Source organism: Sceloporus occidentalis, unplaced genomic scaffold (assembly GCF_023333645.1).
Source record: "Sceloporus occidentalis isolate IW3139 unplaced genomic scaffold, rSceOcc1.0.p SCAF_1, whole genome shotgun sequence".
Classification (NCBI taxonomy): Eukaryota; Metazoa; Chordata; class Lepidosauria; order Squamata; family Phrynosomatidae; genus Sceloporus; species Sceloporus occidentalis.
In genome coordinates, this window is record NW_028316981.1 from 70110669 (window position 1) to 70128174 (window position 17506).

Genomic DNA, 17506 nt, shown 5'->3' on the forward strand with positions numbered 1-17506 from the left:
CAAGAGACATTTACAATTCTCTGCAAGAGCCTCCAGTACCTCACTAACTGCAAGCCCTAGGATTCCATAGAATGTAGCCATGGCAATTGAAGTGAAACCATAGTGCTATAACTGAACAGTGTGAAAGGTCTTGCCAGTTTGCAAAAGCTTGAATACAAGACCTGAACAAAGATGGCCTTTGCCTTTGGCAGGAGGATAAATGGGAGGGTGTAAGCCTGGCCTTCTTTGGCCTCATAGCTTGGAAGCAGCCTCTGAGAAGACTGGCTCACATTCCTCACATTGATTTTATCCTGCCTCCTTCATTTTTAAAAGATCCTGGCAGTGATCATATACACCCTTGTCCAGGAGCAATGCTCTGGTGCTTCTGGAAAACTCCAGTAATTTATATTGGAGCATGTATAAAAGCTAGCAGTGCATGCTGAGATATTGTGCATGTGGCTAATATCTGTATTAGAAAAGTATTGCTAATCCATGTTTGGAACACTGGAGCCTCCTGTGCACTTTCTAGAAATTACTCACCCCAGTAGTCACGAACTTAATCAAAGCTGAGGCTTAAGAAGAATCAAGAAATAAATCAATGTCTGCGGGAAGCTCTTTTATTGTTTCAGCTTTATGGGGAGAATATGCCTATAGATGGATATTTTGAGCCTCTAAAACAGGGCAGATGTTAATGAAAGCATTTAAAATCTGAATTTGCATGCTGATGTACATGCTGTTTTGCAAAGGTCCTGCCTGTCAGCTGAGATAAAGAATCTATTAAGCAGTTCAAAAGCCACTGGTGTGTGCGCGTTGATATCTGCATGCAGGGATGTGCATTCCTGCACCTATATTTCTGATGATTTATCTGTAGAGGCATAAGAGTTAGGGATATCCTATGCATTTACAAAAAATAACCATGGTGATTCAATGCATGTTATAGTCTTTATATAGCTCGCCTTGTGGCAGCAGTCTTGATGGCATTGCTACTGTTCCCACATAGCACTGAAACAGAGAGTGCATATGCTTTGCACATGAATCAAGGGGAACATTGAAGGTCTTTGTTTTCTTAAAGTCTATCAGAACAATGATTGCCCTAAGTGGCCAAGTATCTAAGTACAGTCAACCAGAAGTCCAGACGGAGAAGCAAGTCTTCCTGGATTGAAGGGATCGTATTTCATAATCCAGCATAGTCAGCTCTATGGCAGGGGTTGGCAAAGTGCAGCACATGGGCCACAGTGCAAGGCCATATTTGAGGTCAGAAGGCCCCCAGTTCTTTGGGGGGGGGGGTGTGAACTTTTAAAAACTAAAATGATTATTTTTGGTTTATTTCCTGCTTTAAAATAGGCCTTTACTGGGCTTAAAACACCAGGGAGGGGAATTGCCCCATATCACCTAGAAGGCATATGACCATTTTGATTCCCCCCCCAAAAAAAAGTTTAAAAGGGGGAAAAGCCCTTTGAGGGGGGCAATACATCCCCCAACCTCTGTCAGTTTTCCTCCTGTGGAAAGCTGAAGAACTTAAAGAGGGGAAATAGTCCTTCAGCTCTTGGACCTAAATTCAACTCCTAGTCCTAGTTCGAGTAGACTCACTGATTCAATTATGAATAGTAAAACACATACGTAAACTCCACTGATTCAATGGCTCTATTCAAGTTGAGACTAGTAACTGGATTATGGCCTTGGTTCCCCAGAATTTAAGACCGATAGTCATAAGGTCAAGATATATAATCTCTATATACACAGATAATGAAATATCTTGGAGATGGGACCCAAGTTTAAACACAAAATTCATTTATGTTTCATATACATCTTATCTACATAGCCTTAAGGTATTTTTATAAATTATTTTTATTTATTTTTTAACTTCTTTGCATATTTGAGGCTAACTTTTCCCTTTCACCCCTCTCAGATGATTCAGTTGTGGTGCTCAAGCACAGCAGAAAAGTCATCTGGCTCAGGTCACCTTAGCCAGTGACTGACAATTTATTTTATTTTATTCTCTGGGAACTGCTCAGGCCCCATAGAAAAAGTTACATTCTGTCTCTTAGGTTTTCTTTTTGTCTTCACATGGATAGTGAAGGGACAAGACCAACCACATAATAATAATAATAATAATAATAATAATAATAATAATGATTTATTTATAGCCTGCCCAATCACAAGGAATCAGGGCAAATTACAACAATAAAGAAAGTACAAAGCAAATAAACAATAACAATAAAATAACAAAGCAATTCACAATAGCAATAAACAGCAAAAAATACAAAGCAATTCACAGCAGCAATAAAAGTAACAAAACAAATTACATAGCAATAAACAAACAAAACAAGTAAAATAGGAAATAATCCCCCATCCCAATCCTGAAAACAATATAAACGATACACAGTGTTAAAACATTACAATCTAGGACCATAGGGGGAAAGAAAAAAAACCCAACAACAACAACAGCTGGGTTCCTGTGCCTCCAGAGTCTCCCTGCTGGTCCCTGGTGTTTCTGGGAGAGGCGGGTGATGATGACATCTAATTCAGAGACACCAAGGGGTCTCTTTCACTATTTGAAAACACTGAAGTTCTGGACCATGCCAACAACTATGAGGCCAGAATGCACAGGGAAGCCACTGAAATGCACAAACACCTGGACAACTTCAACAGGAAAGAAGAAATAGTTTTTCTGGGTTTTATGGGCTATGTGGCTGTGTTCTGGAAGAGTTTATTCCCGACGTTTTGCTTGCATCTGTGGCTAGCATCAGAGAATGGTGGCATGGAGGCCCTGAGGCCTGGCTATTCACCAACAAGCCAACACAGAGATTAATATGTAAATAACTTCCTCTCAATCAAGGTTCACACAGTGTGTATACCCCGCACACCTCCATGCCACCATTCTCTGAAGAGAATGCAGGGGAAATGTCAGGAATAAATTCTTCCAGAACATGGCTACATAACCCAAAAAAGCCACAAAAAACTATAGGTATAATGTTGTTAGATAGCCTCTCAAACAAAAGAAAAGTGTGCCTTTGGTGTACCAAGGAAAGTATAAGAAATTACAAGCCAATGTGCTAATTTTGCAGTGCGCTTTTGCACTGCAATGTGCTGCAGTGCAGTGCCAAAACTAAAAAGTCTATTACTCTACAGCAACTGGGTATTCTCTTGCAAGAAGAAATATTGTTCCACAGTATTTTATGTGTGCAGTTTTAACATTAGAATGCCCAACAGAAAACTGTGATGGCATTCCAGACAGATTGAAATGAATGGGCAAATTACAGAGGAGGACAAAGTGTCAAGCTAGACAACACCTGACTTCTAATTTAGATTCTTTTGTCCTCACTTAACCCCCCCCCCCCCCCCCCCAATTTGGAGACTTTAAAAGGTGCAGCAGAATAGCATTTAAATTAACAGTGAGGAGTGTATGACAGCTCATTGTGCAGCCCCTGATTTCCCATAAAACTCCTAGACCCTGAAAATGCAGAAACAGCTTTAAAATGGCTACACAACATGTCACCCCCAACCCCTGAGTTCCTCATACAGCTTAAAAACCTTAAAGAACATTCCCAATTGGCTGAAAATTGTCAAAAGAGAGAGAAAGAGGGAGGGAGGGGGAGAGTAAATAGTAACGTGAAATCATTTCTGATTATATTAGACACACTGTTGGAGCCCTGGAATGTGTTCTCTATAGTTGCCCATCCTCATTTAAATGGTGAATCATGCACACTTGGAGAGATAATTCTCTATTTATAGCCCTAAATTCTCTTCCATCATGAGCAGGGAGGTTTAGGGCCTATCTGTATACAAATCACCCCAAATGGGCTGTACAATCCCACACCTGCTCTAGTGGCATATTCACAAGTGTCACTGTGAACATTTGAATCACTTTCTAGATGTGCATCTAAGTGCTTGCAGATGTCCAGACCCCCAGTTCTTGTTGTGGGCAATTCCCCCTAGGGAAACCCCCTAGCTGGTCTGCCTTGCCTGCAGTCACCTCTGATTTTGAGTCATTTAAAAAAACAACAAAAAACAAAAACACTGTATTGATCTTCATGTTCCTGCCAAACTGAGCTTCCAGTCATTTACTCTTTCAGGAGCTGCTTTCTAAGCCTTGGTTCCTTATCTCATGCCTTTACATCTGGCTCATGGTCTCTCTGAAGGTGCAGATCATTTGCCCTAACTTTTAAAATTTGTTCCTCACCCCAGCTTTAAATCAGGTTGTATGGCAAACAGATTAAATATGAACAGGATCCAGTAAAACACATTACCATTTGGAGGTGTTGTGTTGAAAGGCCCTTAAAAGTTTATAGTTTAAAGAAGGAAGAATGATATGGTCCTCCAGAGCTTTTCAACTGCAAGTCTCAGCAGACCTGGCCAGTATAGACAATGGTGAAGAATGCTGGAAGCTGCAGGCTAACCACATATGGAGGACTGTATGATTCTTGCCCTGGTCTAAAAACAGGAGCTAGCAGATCACTACTCATGGAAGATTCAACTGCAAAATGTATAGAAATCTTACAAATCAATTTGGTGAAAAATATTCAGTGGTTTGGAATTTGGTGGTTTTCCTTTTTTTCTGACATGGCTAAGAACATCTTATATTTTTACATATTCTCATTTTAGCTTGCTTGTCATGATTTCTCAGTAGCAAGAAATAAAATGTAGTTCTCTAAATACAGCAAAGGCCTGACGTGGGGACCCAATAAGTTTGCACATTGCTTTCCAGTTTCATTTTTCTCTTCGTATTCCAGAAGTAAGACTTTGCCAAATGACTTTGGTCTTCTCACTTCCTCCATCTCCACCTTGATTCTCTCACTCTGCTTTTTTCCACAAGTGTGATGATCCCTCTGTGGTCTAAGCAGCCAAACAGCAAGCCTGCCTTGGCTCTTCGTCCCAGCAGATCCTTATCTTTACCCTGAGTCTCCTGGTCTATGTTCCTACTCCTTTCTGAGTTGAAGATGACCCCTGAAGATCCTCAAATGATGCTGCTACCACCCAGTGAATTCGTAATGGATTTCCCTTAACATACACTGGGACTTGTTAAGGACTTCTAGTTCTACTTCTTTGCTAATCTTCTCCAGCATCAACCGAGCTGGGACACGTGTAAAGGAGTGTTGAAGTAGCAGATACTTTCAAGGAAGTATTTATTATAATTAAACAAAACAGAACAAAAAGATATAAATCATGCAAGACTTAAGGGCCTTGCAGGTACAATATGTGTAATTCTAAAAGTATTCATTTCATGCAAGCAACCAGAAAAATAATAAATAAGGCCTAAACATTCTAATCTGACACTTTCTTGCCTAACTGATATATTGATGTAATATACCAGCCTTGATGGATTGGAAATATAGGTGGGATACAGACCGCCCAAAAAGGGTGGTCTCCCGTCGCCCTGGTTTGCTCTGTGAGGGAGCTGTAGCGGTCAAACCGTGCGGCTCTGTCGCGGAACAAAAAGAACCCGCAAAAAGTGGGTTCTTCTTGTGGCGCACTTGTGACACCACAAAGCACCAATGGCGCACTTGTGACATCACAAGCGCGCCGGGATGTGTGGACACTAGACGTCTGTCACATCAAAATGGCGGCACCCATGTAGACAGGGTACCGCCATTTTTCGCTCCTTGTACGTACTAGGGTTAGCCTAGTATGTACTAGGATTAGGGAGCATGTCAATGGTGCACGCTCCCTAAACCTACTGCCGCCACCACGCTACAAAATGGAGGTATGTATCCCGCCATAGTTGAAGGTCTTATCTTAGCATAGACTATCTGCCTGAATTATGCCTTCTTGCTATAGTTACAACACTACAGTTTTCCTAACCTGTAAGACTAACTCAAGGGAGACATTCCCACCTCGAATTCTCACTGTGGAAACCACTAACTGCTAAGACTCTCTCTCTGCCTTTCTCTAAGTGTCAGTCTCCAACTCTCAAGAACATTTGGAGAAGGCAATCTGGAGGAGAAAAGCAGGATGAAATGTTGTGAAATGTGGGGCTATAGCATAGATATTAGAACTATTTGAAGTAAAGTATCCAACTTTGAATCCTTGGTTGAATGTTGGGATAAAACACAAAAGATTATTAAACAAACAAACAAGAAACATAACAACCAGATGTGGACATAGATGTGTGATCTATTGGGATTTCTTTCCCAGGGCCCAGCTGCATTAATACAAATTAGCTTTGTGTCTATTTTATTGATGTTCAAAAAAACCTGATGTTGGTTAGTGATGATAACCAGATTGATACCAACCATTGGTTCTTTATGAATTCCAAGAGGAGAATGTTTCCATTTGAGCCAACAGTGCTGTTTCCCTGGTGGCTAGGGTTTCATTTTAAGCTTTCTTTTTTCCCTTCTATTTCAGAAACCAGTCTTGATATTTTTAATGCAGTCATGAGTGATAGCAGAAAGAAATTTAACAGCATACCAAAAGGAAACTGAAGGTGGCAAATGGCATCCTTGTTGTTGCCTTATCCTTTTACCTTTCATGAATAAAGAGGAATGGCATTTCCAGGACCTTAGAGGTAGAAGTCTATATGCCCCAAACTGAACAAGACAGGGAGTTGTTTTATGGAAAGGAAATAGCTAAGTTGTGGTATAATCATGTACCATTTAACCAGTGGCAGCTGGTAGCTTCCAACTCAGTGGGGTGGTGAACTTGTTCAGTCTTTATAGGAACTGTAGGTTTTAGTCTTTATTGGACTAAAGTTCCTATAGAGGAACTATAGAACCCAACCCCAAAATTAAACCCAGAAGAGGTTCAGCACCCTAGTGATATGAGTAAGACCTACTGAGCTCAATGGACTTAGTGTTGCTCCAAAGACATGGCTTCTTCAGCTGTGGATCTGTGAGAAGAGGAAGTAGGGGCCACTTCAAAAAGAGGAACAGAAAAAACAACAACTAGGAAACCTGTCAGGGCAGTTGTGCTGTTACAACTAGGGCCAATTAATTGGGTACTCCTCATTTTGCAACTGTTAGAAATTATAACAGTTGTTGCACCAAACTGATCAAATATTACCTATTATTGTGTAGAATGTAAAGGAGCACATCATGCCCAAAAATGTGATTGCAAATGTCAGTGAGAGAAATTGTTTTATTACCTTAAAATACCATTCATGAAACTCTGTTGTTCATGGAGAAGAATGTGGCTTTGTAGGAATGTCAATAAGTGCTGCAGGCCACTTCCTGCTTCTCACGCTGTGAAGGAACTCTGTCATATAGATTGCTTCCTTGCACAGTCTGTATTTCAATCATCAGTGCCTAGAAAGACTGATAGTATCTGTTTCGAGAGCCTCCAAGGGCATGGGAAGTACTCACCATCACATTACCAAGCAGCACATGGATGTTAGCATTCTATGACCTCTTTCTACACCTCAGTTTCCTTATGTATCAAACAGGCTACTGTGCTAGCTGTGGCATGTGGGAAAATTCATTCTAAAAAGACTGGACTAACAAAATATCTGCTGTGTTGATCAAGCACAGTCTTATTTGTTCTTTTCCATTGATGTAAGTGTTTTAACAGGTTAATGTGTTGTTAACTGATATTATGGTTTTGATAGACGTTTCTCTGTTTTGTGTCGATCTGTTGTTGTGCCCTGCCTCAAACCATGGGGGGAGACAGATAAGAAATAATAATAATAATAATAATAATAATAATAATAATAATAATAATAATAGACATTGTGCATTTAGCCTGATCGGTGACGTAGTTATAGAGCTGACCAAAGAGAGTCTTCTTTGTTTCATATTTGGCCCAATTCATAAGATATGTGAACCATATGTGTAAGCCACTATATCCCAACTTTTGTGGTTGCTATATGTCTTGGAGATACAGTAAGAACAATGTCAGTAGCAGGTAGACCTGGAAGGTCGGGGCAGGATGAAGAAGAATGATCACGACTGGCAGTTCCTAACATTTCATTTTGCTCTGTTAGAGGAGGGTTGAGGGAGCCAGATGAGTAATGTTGCCAGATAAACTCTCAGAGCATATTTCTGAGGTCATATATGTCTGAGTATATATACATTTAAAGAAGCTTCAGGCCTTGGCACTAATGCATCTCAGGAAGACTGGACCTGATGAACTGCTTCTGCACAGAGCTACAATGAGGAGAAATCAAAAATCAAAATGTACACTATGGCGGGATACAAACCGCCATATAGTACGTATTGTATATGTACTAGGGTTAGGAAGGGGCGGTGCTTCCGCACCCCCCTAACCCTAGTACGTATACAATACGTACAAGATGGCGGCGCCCCTTCCACATGGGCGCCACCATCTTTACGTACTGGACGCATAGCGTCCAGACATGTCGCGGTGCTAATGACGTCACGAATGCGCCCTTGGCGCTTCACTACGTCATCAGTGCGCCGCGGAAAGAAGCTCCGAAATTGAGCTTCTTTTTTGCTCCGCGCGGGAGCCGCGCGGTTTGGCTGCTGCAGCTCCCGCGTGGAGCAAATGGCGCCGGTGGGGGAACGCCGGAAAGCGGCGGTTTGTATCCCGCCAGTGATTGTATTAGAGGAATAGCACACATTATGATAGAGGTTTATTACTGCCAAACAATAAGGGGATAATGCAAAAATAATAAAGCACAATTGCATCAGAATGAGAAAATATTACTCCAAATGAGAAAACTCACAAAGCTATGATGATTTTATTGTCATTGCTAATGACACCTTCAGGCTGGGTTATGCTTGAAGAAAAGGGTTGGATTTAAATTATAGGAGGTGGCAGAGATTAAGGCTAAAAAAATGAATTTTAAAGTTGCTAAGGAAGGAAGGAAGGAAGGCTGGCTTAAAAGTGCGGTGGGAGCAATAAAAATCTTTCCTTAATAATACACACTCACAAATAAAGGGAGTAGTTGGGGGAATCTTGGAAAGTTGTTGTTCTATGCCTTCATGTTATTTCTGACTTCTGGTGACCCTAAGGTGAACCTATCACAGGGTTTTCTTGGCAAAATTTATTCAGAAGAACCATACCTTTGCTTTCCTCTGAGGCTAAGAGAGTGTGACTTGCTCAAGGTCACCAAATGACCTTGAGCAATGACCAATAAAGAAATCTTGGCAGACAAACTAAGCAAAGATCCTCTGTGACAGAATCAGGCGGGATACAAATAATAATAATAATAATAATAATAATAATAATAATAATAATAGAAAGAGATAACAAGCTAATGTGATTCTCTACCTAAATCCTGGAATGACATACAGAGAAAGAGATTTCACAAACATTGAGCTCCAGACTTACTAGATTTCATCTTAATAGGAGTTAGGCAAAACCTAGGCACCGATTTTAGCAAGAAAACACAAACAACAAAGGGAAGAAAGCTTCTTCCCAAGAATCAGAATTCTTTGTCAAAGTTGAAAAGAGCAAGCAATCCCTTATTCCAGAAAGATGATCTTGACATACATCCTCTCTTTTATGAGGATTTTGGGATGTGGTAAAACCACTTCCATTTAGACAAATTCTCTAAAACCAACCAACCAACCAACCAACCAACCAACCAACCAACCAACCAACCAACCAACCAACCAATAGGACACCTGGTTGCCAAATTGGCTTTTGAGAGAGATGTTATGTTCTACATGGAGAATAACTTCTCAAATAAGGAAGAAGAAGATGAAAGCCAAGACAACAGGCGCCAGTTGGAGCCAGAGGAAGCTGACTATTCTGCTCTGGAATTATTGGAAGCAGATCCCAGCCCATTTCATTCATCTCCTGAAGGCAGGAGTTTGATGCTGAGCAACTTCACTCTTCTGAGCACCATAGTCTTATGATCACAACAGCTGGAAAAGATTTAGTTTACCTTAAAAAGAATAAGCTAAGATTATTAGGTCAGCTATATTGATTTACAGTTAGCTATAAATTAGCAGTGCCATTGTGATTTTTATTATTTATTTATTTATTTATTTATTTATTTATTTATTTATTGTTGCTGCAAGGAACTCCTGCAAAATATGTGGCATTTCTTGCTCTGTTGGTTTCCAGACTTTGGCTTGTTCTTTGGAGTATTATCTTTAGTTCCTCCAAGACTGGCGTTGAACCTTACTTAGAAAGCCTTCCATTCTTAGAACTTGGATTGCTTCAACCATACTTTTGCTCTTGCTTACACTTTGTGTATGACCTTAGATGATCATTGCACCTGCAGATCCCACCAGGATAGCCGCGGGGTTGAAAAATCCAAACCGGGTGTTATCATATGCATTTGAGGCTGGGGGAGTGCACTCATCTGCACCCTGGACCCCAGCCATGCTTACCCAGGAACTTTTCAAAAACTGGAGCTTGCCATTTTTGAAAAGCTCCTGGATAAGCATGGCTGGGGTCTGGGCTGCAGACGGGTTGCACTCGCCTGGCCTTGGCGATAACACCTATTTTTGACTTTTCAATCTCGCATCTATCCTGGCATGATTTGCAGGTGCAATAATCTCCATAGACTGGTTTGGTCCTTTTGTGTTCGTCTAGACTGTAGATGTACTCATTTGGGCACTTGCACTCCTTAAATAGGTCACCAGGCACTTGATTTAATTAAAAGATAATAATGTCTGAGACAGGCACTCACTTGAGAGAGACAGTACAGAGTACTTGACCTGGCAATCACCATGTCAGTATGGCTGTTGCCCAGATACAGCATGTCCAGCTGTACGTAAATAACTTTGCTTATGAGATGTTCATTCTTGATTTTTACTCCCTATATCCTGACATTACAACATTGAATAATTACTATTGTTTAGGAGTTATATTTTCATACAACTGTCATCTTGGCCTCAGAGGGAGCGATCAGGCAGACCCAGCAACATCAGGGACAGCCTGAAGGAAGAGGCCCCTCCCTCCTTAACTGTCATCTTGGCCTCAGAGGGAGCGATCAGGCAGACCCGATGTCATGGCCAGCCAAGATCAGCTCTCGGAGGATGAGGAGGAGGATGAGCCTCCTCCAGAGCAAGGGCTGATTGAGGCAACGCCAGGTGTTAGTTCTGCTCTGCCAGGTCCCAGCTGTGATCCTCCAGCCCCAGAGCAGGAGATTCAACCAGGTCCTAGTGCCGAAGAAAGGCTTTCTAGGGTGCCACAGCCTAGTGGTGATTCAGGAGACGAGGCGTGCCTGCAAGTGCCTTCTTATCAAGAGAGAAGGGCCGAGAGTGCTTGCAGGCGCAGATCCAGGAGGATTGCAGAAAGACAATCGGCAAACCAGCCTCAGGTGGCTCGAGGGAGAGCTTCCCTGATTTAAGTGGGAGAGAGGCTTGAGTTTGTTGCTAGAGTTTATTGCATGAGCCCTTGGTGTGATTGCTGTCGCTCTAGCTCCTGACATCTTGTTACCTTGCTACCTTGACCTCGGACCGGACCTTTGTTATCTCTTGGCTATTGTGACCTCGGACTGTTTTGACCACGCTGCTTCCTGGCTTCCTGACTTCGGCTCGTCTTTCGGCACACTTGACTTTCTGCAACCCCGACACTGGCTTGTTTTCTCGGCTTGCTCCTTGACTGCTTCTCCACAAGGTTTGTTTTGCCTACACGTGTTGGTTGCAGGCCTGGTTATCAGCATAAGTCAGAGATTGCTGGCAGCAATCCCGGACACCCAGCAACATCAGGGACTGTCTGAAGGAAGAGGCCCCTCCCTCCTTAACTGTCATCTTGGCCTCAGAGGGAGCGATCAGGCAGACCCAGCAACATCAGGGACTGTCTGAAGGAAGAGGCCCCTCCCTCCTTAACTGTCCTCTCGGCCTCAGAGGGAGCGATCAGGCAGACCCAGCAACATCAGGGACAGCCTGAAGGAAGAGGCCCCTTCCCCTTAACTGTCATCTCGGCCTCAGAGGGAGCGATCAGGCAGACCCAGCAACATCAGGGATTGTCTGAAGGAAGAGGCCCCTCCCTCCTTAACTGTCATCTTGGCCTCAGAGGGAGCGATCAGGCAGACCCAGCAACATCAGGGACAGCCTGAAGGACGAAGCCCCTCCCTCCTTTAACTGTCACTGTGTATTTTGTATTGTATTCTATTGCAATTTTTACTGTACACCGCTATGATCATTGCGGAATAGTGGTCTATAAATAAAACGTATTATTATTATTATATTTCTGTTATTTCCCCTTAAAGACTAGAGGGGGGAGGGAGAGGGAAACATCTCTCAATCACTGTTTTAACATTTTTTTATCTGTGCCAGACAAGATTTTAATTTAACTCACATTTTAGCAGATATTTCTGCAGATATGATGTACAGGCAATTTGGAATCTACAATTGGCCCTCCACATTTGCAGCTTTGACTTTTGCAGATTTGATTTTTTGCGGTTTTGATTAATATGTTTTCTCTAGGAATCTCTAGGTCTTTCAGCACAACTCTGCCAAACGGTGACCACAGAGTTGTGCTGGAGAACCTAGACATTATTGGAGAAAAACTTCTCTAGGCATTTGTAGGTCCTCTAGCATGATTCTATGATCAACCTCTGATAGATGTTGACCATAGAGTTGCACTGGGGGGGGGGGGGGGGGCTGGAGATTCCTAAAGAGGTGTTCTCTCAGGTTAAAAGAATAGTGTCTTTTTATCTGTGGTTGTTCCACATTCACAGGGGTCCTTTAACCCTAATCACAGCAAATGTGGAGAGACCATTGTATTAGTCTAGTTAGAAAACATTGCCCTTTCTAAATCTTTTTTTAAACTCACCCTGCTTTGGCCCATTGGAATGAAGAAAGACTAATGTTAGCATTGAGATTTGGTATTCTTTGGGGGGCTATTAATTTTGATTTTTCTCTTTTGATTATTTCATTGTCATATTGACCACATCTTATATTTCTTGCATTGCTATTGTTATATTTGAATTCATTAATGGTTTGCAAAATATATTTTCCTCTTTCACCCTGAATGTTATGTATTTTTGCCAAGTAATGTTTGTTCTGAGCTTCTTGGGGCACCAGTGGCTGTTGAAAATTGACTTATAAACATATAAACTAACTAAAAAATCAATTAATCAACTATTTATGGCTTGGTTCTCATTCATAATCCTAAGTAGAATAGACCAACTGACTCTATGGAATTCATATGGGCATTGATTCACTACTCAACAAATGACTGGGCTCACTTTAGATGGGGCAATTGATATGATCCAAATCTTTATCTACTTCCCATGCTCTTCCAGTGATGTGTAGTATATGGTGATTGGAGCCATGACTGATATAGTCTTTCCCTATATCATAGCATTAAGATATGTTATGAATTGGTCCTTTGTCAAAAGCTCTAGTCAAACATTTACTTGCATGTGTGCACAACTAAATCATGATGGGGACATAGGCACAAATGTAAACCCCACCCCAGCAGTGTCTTAGACCAGAGATACTCAAATGGTGGTCTATGGACCCATGTTGGTCCACAAGACATCAGCTGCTGGTTCCTGGAGAATTGTCAAGAAACAGAGAAGTAGTTGTAGCCAGTGGGCACACAAATGATATCAGTCCCTAGCATACGGTGGAGGGAATTGCTGGTTCTTCACATTAAATGATTTAAGAAGCATCTTAAATCTTCACGTATTGGTCGGAAAAGCTCCCTGTAATCAAGTTTGGATGCAGCTACACCAAATCTCCTGATTTATCAGGACTCCTAGGGTGTATCTACACTGCAGAAATAAAGTAGTTTAATACCACTTTAACTCCCATGGCTCAATACTATGGAATTCTGGGATTTGCAGTGAGAAATTTAACCTTCTCTGACAGAGAGCTCTGCTGCCACACCAAACTACAAATCTTTGAATCCCATAATACTGAACCATGGAAATTAAAGTGATGTCAAACTGCTTTATTTCTGCAGTGTGGCAGCATCAACTGCCTTCCTCAAAGAGGACCAGCCCTCCCTTCAGCCACCATCTGGAAGGGGAGAGAGAGGCAGGCGAGCTCCAACTGCCTTGCCTGGAAGAAGACAAGCCCTCCCTCCGGTCCATCTGCCTTGGTCCAGGCCTCAGAGGGAGAGAAGAATGCTGGACCTGATCCCCTCCCCCCTCACCATTCCCTTCTCCTTTTGTGTCGTGTCTTTTAGATTGTAAGCCTGCGGGCAGGGAACTGTCTGGTTAAAAAATAATAAATGTAAGCCGCCTTGGAAGCCATTAGGGCTGAAGGGCGGGATATAAATACCTAAATAAATAAATAAATAAATCATAGGAATTCTGCCACCACTTTCAGCCAAGTCTGACTATGGAGATAATTGCACAGAAATTGCACAGATAGAAGCACATTTAACCATTCCCACCAGATCTTGCTGCACTGCCCTGTGGTTGGGCTGTAAGCAGCCCATATACAACCTGGGCTTGTCTCGTACCTTTTCAAGAACGGGAAAATCCCATTTTTGAAAAGCTATGGGTGAAGTCCGGCTTGCATATGGGCTGCCTACGGCCCGAACACAGTGCAGTGCAGTAAGATCTGGCAGGGGATGGTTAAACACATGTCTATGCTGTTGGGAATATTCACAGAAAATTCACAGAAGATTTTGAACACAGCCAGCCAGCCTGATACTAAAGTCTGACATAGGCTTGTTCTCCACTGATAGATGGTTCATAAAACTTTTAATTAATATATACCTGTAAGAACAAATCTAAATGGTTTTGGTGGAATCCTGTAACTTTTCTAGACCTTTCTTTTGGGAAGCCCCCAAAAGAACTCTCTGGAAAAGCTGAAGAGACACTTTTCCAAGCCACACTTTATGAGAGAAGCAGGAAGGCAGCCAAAGCTGAAAAGAGTAGTTTTAAGCATGCTGTAGGATGTCAATTTGAAGTAACTATCTTACTGAGCCCACTCAATTTATTATGGTTATTTAAAGTATGGTTATTTTCATTTATGAACTTTCATTGCCAAGGCCCAACATAAATGGGTATAGAGATTAAATTTCAGAGAGCCCCACAGAGCACTGATGTGTTTTCAGTGCCTTCAAATATACAAAGGTAAGCATTTAAAGCAGAAGAAGTAGTGTAGAAGGATATATATTCCTTCACACTAAAGGCACAGTAGTAGCAGTAGTGGTTTATATTTAAGCTTGCGGTTGAAAACCACTAGGGGATACGGGGAGTCCAGAGTGCACCAGGTGACACCTCAAAAGAGGAGTGACACCTGGTTGGGCCCTCCTCCAACTGTGGGGTGAGAATGGGCAAATGCATCCCTTCCAGCTTCACCACAAAGGTGGCTCCCTTCTGAGGAGGAAGCTGTTATAGCAGCAAAGGAGACAGAAGATGGGGCTCTTCCAGGCTTTGCTGCTGCAGTGGCTCCCTCCTCAAGTGGAAGCTGCAGCCACAGCGAAGACACTCCTTTAGTCTTGGCCACTGTGGCAGCTCTCTTCTTGAGGAGGCCACTGCTGCAGTGAAGGGTGCTGCCATAGCAAAGGAGAAGGATGAGTGCATCCCTTCTTTCCCCTTTTGTTGCTTCACTTGGGGTTTTTGGCCACCACTGTCCCCAACAGCCCCCCACCCCCGCATCAGGTGACATCAGGTCTGGGGACACCACTGGTTGCAAGAGAAAGGAGAAGAGACATTTGATTATGGTATTTGACTGACCTAAGGCTTGGTCTTAGTTGTACTCAGAGCCCAGCATTCAAGTGGAATTGCATCAACTATCAAGTCCTTTTTCTGAGGGTAAATGAATGGTAGCAGTGCCTACCATTTTGTGCTGCCTTGTGTTTTTTTTTTTATAAGGAAGGGGAGAGAAAAGTTTCATTATTTTCTTCTTGCATACCTGGCAGCATTAATGGGATGGTGGAAATGGGTACCTGTATTTTATATTGGTCCATATCCAATTACTATTTCCAAATAGAGTAGTCCCACTGATTCAATGGTAACTTGGTGAGTCAACACACTAATATTAGATCCATTGGGGGTTTTTTTTTGGGGGGGGGGGGTTTGGGCTATGTGGCCTATGTAGCTGCAAAAATCCCTTAAAAAACTATTGATGCCGGCCATGAAAGCCTGACTTCACTTTAGATCCATTGACTGGGACTCACAGTAAGATTTGGGGCTTTTTACCAGAGTAGGGAGTAAATGTGTACAAATGTGTTTCTTTGTGCCTTTGTGCTGGGTATTCTTGCCTCCTCACTCTCTCTACTGCACAACTCTAATTCAAAATGTACGCTTGCCTACTTCAAATATACTATATTTTATTCCCAAATAGTATATCCTTAATAGCTATAGTTTTGCATCTATTCCTGGGATTAAAAAGCAGCTAAAATGGTTTCTTTTCATAGCCAGGCAAGTACATTTGAGATAGAAGACAGGCACAAGTAAGCAATGGATGGCTCCAATTCCTACAATAGTTACTCAAACATCATTTCTGATGAAATCTGTGGCATTTACTTTTAAGTAGATATATTTGGAAGTAGAACCTGAGAGAAAAGCAGATGGCCGTTGTTTGAAGAAGTTTCTACAGGAAAGGCAGATATGTATGGAGCAGACATACATAAGCTCTATCCAGAACCATAAAACAAGGCAAGGATTAGAGTTTTCCACACTCCCACGTTACATTACTGGAACTCAATAGGAGGGGGTTAAAAACCACAGGCTCCAAAATAATTCAGACTGGGATGATTCAAGAGCCACAAAAAACGTGCTATAATAGAGTTATGTGGTTCTGCAGGCTGGCAGTACATAAATTGCTGAAAACATAGACAATAAGAATCTAAACCACAGACACATTTTCTGCAACCATTATGGACAGGGAGGGAGAGCGTGCCAGCCATAGAATCCACAGCATCTCTACTGAGAGAGTTCACAATGGTAGAACTATAGCTATCTTTTCTTAGATCAGGGTTCATTGATGGGCTTCGGCATATCCTCCAACATTTCACTGATGATGATAGAGACACGTGGGCTAGTAACACTAGAGTGTGTCCCAGATAGAAAAAGTTATTGAAGAGGAAGAACACACAAGCTGGCTGTAGCAGTTTGCTTTTGCCTAGGCCTACTGGAAAAGGCTTTTTTCCCTCCCTTCCCTCCTCTTCCTTGTGTTAAGTTAATCGAATACACATTTAATTTTGCATTTTTAACTCAGGAGCAACTGAAGCAAACTGAGGACAAAAAGGGAAACTGGGATGTTGCTAAAAAAAGTGGGACAACAGATGATTAATTGGGAATGTTCCTGACAAATAGGGACAGTTGAAGGGTATGCTTCAGTGCGACTATGGACCTGGTACAAAGAAAGAGAGTACCTCCCCTTTATTTCCTTCTTGTTATTATGAAAATTATGTTAAACTACATTTTTCTAGGAAGAGGATCCATCAGATTGGTTGATTACCCTTAATCCATCTTTTTTTGCATCTGCCCTCCTGATGTGCTGGACTACAATCCCCATAATCTCCAGACAGCATGGGGATAATGATACTGTATGGGGATCATGGGGGTGGTACCATCATACTACACTGAACATGCCCAATCTTCTCTAACTTGAGAAGCTGAGTAAAGATAGGCCTAATTGATATTTGGATGGGAGACCATCAAAGGAAACCAAGGATCTTCAGACAGAAATAGAAAAGAATGTTGTCCCAAACCCCGGAGAACCATTGTCAACCCAATGCGACAATACTGAGCTAAACAGAC